Raw genomic sequence first — 3,784 nt, 5'->3', positions numbered from 1 at the left:
GGGTTCAAGAGATTCTCCTGCCTCAGCCTCCCTAGTAGCTGGGACTACAGGGGTGCGCCACCACGCCCAGCTAATTTTTGTATTTTTAGTGGAGACAGGGTTTCACCATGTTGGCCAGGATGGTCTCGATCTCTTGACTTCGTGATCCGCCCACCTTGGCCTCCCAAAGTGCTGGGATTACAGGCGTGAGCCACCAAGCCCAGCCTGTTTGTTTGTTAAACTTATTTATTTTTGAGACAGGCTCTTGCTCTGTCGCCCAGGCTGGAGTGCAGTGGCACCATCACGGCTCTCTGTAGCCTCAAATTCCCAGGCTCAAGCGATCCTCCCACCTCAGCCTTCTGAGTAGCTGGGAGTATAGAGGTGAGCCACCGTGTCCAGGGGAATTATTTACGAAGCAGTCACTTATCAGATGCATAAACTCACTTAATCTGAACTCCTCCTTCAGAGATGTAGTAATATTCCGTCTTTATAGGTGAAAGAATGGAGACTCAGAGAGAGGTTCAGTAACTTGCCCAAGTCACACAGACCGGTATGTGCAGAATTTGAATCGACTGATGCCTGACTTCAAAGCTATTCATGCTCTTCTTTGCCACACCCCACAAGACTCTGCCCCATTTTTAGTTCCCAACCCATACTTGCTTTGAGTTTTCCAAATCTTCAGGTGATCACGTGTATATTAAAAAGACACAGAGCAATGACCTTAATGTTAATGCAAGGAATCCTCATTATTTGGCATCAATTTTCATGAATTGTATCTAAACAACATTAAGTAGAAATTGAATCATGAAATTATTGTCTCTGATGATGCTATTTATTTCTAGCCATGAGCATTTCTTAGGAGTTTATCACTTTTCTACTAGCTGATCGGGGATGAGTAAAAAATCATTTCCTGGGTTTCAAACTTACAGAATGATCGTCTGAGAGCAGTGTCCAGGAATTTGCATTTCTACCTGGCTTGCCAAAGGATCTTTCACAAATTGAGTTAGATAATTTCACCTTTTAAACTTCGGTGACTCCACTAAGCTTCCTGAGGGCAGGGACTTCCATCCCTCCTTCCTTAATGGACATGCAAATATTTATTGAGAAAAGGCATAAAATGGGATATTCTGGCTGGGCACACTGGCTCATGCCTATAATCCCAGGACTTTGGGAGGCCGACGCAGGTGGATCGTTAGGAATTCGAGACCAGCCTGGTCAACATGGCAGAACCCCCGTCTCTACTAAAAATGTAAAAATTAGCCAAGCATGGTGGCTCACACCTGTAATCCCAGCTACTCAGGAGCCTGAGGCAGGAGAATCGCTTGAACCTTGAAGATGGAGGTTGCAGTGAGCTAAGATCACGCCACTGCACTCCAGCCTGAGTGACAGAGCAAGGCTCTGTCTGAAAAAGAAGAAAAGAAGAAGGAGAAGAAGAAGAGGAGGAGGAGGAGGGGAAGGAGGACGGGGAGGGGAGGGGAGGAGGAGGAGAAAATGGGGTATTCTGGAAAAACAACTAATTTAATTAGGCAGACATTTACTAGGAGTCTGGAGGTGCCAGGACCCAGGTAGCCCCTGAAGGATATAGGCCTCATCTTTGCATCATCATAGACAAACCCAGTAATGAAGAAAACTCACTGGCTTTAGGTTAGTCATGGCTTCAGGTTGGCAGCACAAATGAAGTAACCAAATTAAAAAAGAAAGTCAACTTATAACCTGGTTTTGCTTTTTGTTATACATGGTACTTTTTTCTTTTTTTCTACTTCCGTTCTTCCTTCCTTCCTTTCTTTTTTGTTTCTTTTTTCTTTCTTTCTTTCTGTGTGTGTGTGTGTGTGTGTGTGTGTGTGTGTGTGTGTGTCTGGATTAAAATTCTGTGGGCATCCATCCAGAAAAACCATGACAGGTTTCTGAGAGGACACAGTGGAGGACGGAAGCCCTGGGATGGAAATTTCAGAAAAGCAGCTGCTAGTCCCAGAAAAAAACTAAAGCTGTGTGCTCACTGGCAAAGAAAGAAGAGAACTCAGTCAATTATTTGGATAATCTGAGACAAGCCTGTACTGCACAACACACACAAGGACACAAGGCTGCTCCAGGTGAAAGTGTTTTATTCTCTTGACTAAATTTGCCGCCCTCCTCAGTGCCCTTCCTGCCCCCACATCACTGTCTGCAGGTGCAGACAGACCCAGAATAGAACTGTAGCACTGGAAGGATTTTTAGAGATCATCTATTCCATAACCTTCATTTGACTTGACAGATGAGAAAAATGAGCCCACAAAGACAAAGCAACTTGTTAAGGATTAGACAACTAGTTAGTGGGGGCCTCTGTGCTACAATCCTGGTCTCCTGACTCAAAGTTACATTCCCACCTCCACCCAGGCTTCTTGAAACCTGAACAAGATGCACTGTCTGGGGTTGGGTGAAATGATGCCATCAAAATGAACTAAATCACAATCTGAGTGTTGGGGATGCTTTTCATATTCCCTGACCCCGCCTCCTTGCTTCCAGTCACAGACAGCAGGATCGAGGTGGCACAGAGTGCTTTCCTTTTCCATCTTCACTTTTTATTTCAGAAAGAAGTAGGAAGGGACGACACACAGGCAGAAAAAAATCTGAGATCATTCTAGATTATGAGCAGGTTGGGGACAACATAACTTAATGTCTGAGACAACATTTTAAGAAGGACTGCACCAGAAGAGATGATACAACCAGAAATTAAGTTTCTGTAACAATGAATCAGGGTACTTGACAACAATAATTAATTAAAAGGAAGAATAGCTAGCATTTATACAGAGACTTTCATCTCCAATCAAAGTTGCCAGTGGTGATGAATTCAATCTCATTTAATTGCTATTATTCCCATTTCACCGAAAATAGTCAAGGCATTGGGGAAGCACTTGAAATAAGAACCAATGTTGACTATCCAAAGTGGAAAATGCAGCCATATATCCATATATTTCTTACCAATTATAGCTAGAGTATTAGCCAATGTGTACACAGCTAAATTTTGAATTATTCTGTCTACACTTCAAGCAAACAATCCCACTGGCCTCCATTTCTCAACTTAGCATTTTGTACCAAGAAACTATTTCATCAATTATGTATACATTTTGCACTTGGAAACATCATACAATTTTAGAGTTAAAAGGAACCCCATTAATTCTATAGGCTCACTTATTCAACAAATCATACAAACATGGGTTTTGGAGTTACTCAGGATGCCTGATTTATAGATCTATACCCCAGGTCCCTTACCTGTTAGGCATATGACTTTAGCAGGTCAGTTTCCTTCCCTGTGCCTCATTAGTCTATCTGCAAAATAAGGTTAGCTTTGATACTGTAGTGTTGTTATGTAACAAAAGTGCTTAAAACAGTGCTTGACGCACAGTGAACACTGTCAATAAATATTTGCTATTAGTGTCTTTATCTGAGCATCTCTTATGGAGCCATAGAACCCGACTGCATTGTGTTAAATAGAACCAGATATACCAAGAAGGAACTAACAGTCAACCAAGGTAACTGATTGGTCCAGGTACTCCATGGCAAAGCTTGATTGGCTTCATACTGATTCAATACTGTAAAACAGTAATGAACAGCTTGTACTTATTAAGGACTTACTGACCAGCATTATCTCATTTACTTCTCATAATGGCACTTTGAGAAAAGAACAATTATGTATATCCATTGTGTTGAATTAAAAATAGCCATAAATGGCCGGGCGCGGTGGCTCAAGCCTGTAATCCCAGCACTTTGGGAGGCCGAGGCGGGCGGATCACGAGGTCAGGAGATCGAGACCATCCTGGCTAACCCA

This window comes from Mandrillus leucophaeus, unplaced genomic scaffold, assembly GCF_000951045.1.
Source record: "Mandrillus leucophaeus isolate KB7577 unplaced genomic scaffold, Mleu.le_1.0 Scaffold65, whole genome shotgun sequence".
In the NCBI taxonomy this organism is placed as follows: domain Eukaryota; kingdom Metazoa; phylum Chordata; class Mammalia; order Primates; family Cercopithecidae; genus Mandrillus; species Mandrillus leucophaeus.
This window is presented reverse-complemented; position numbering follows the sequence as displayed.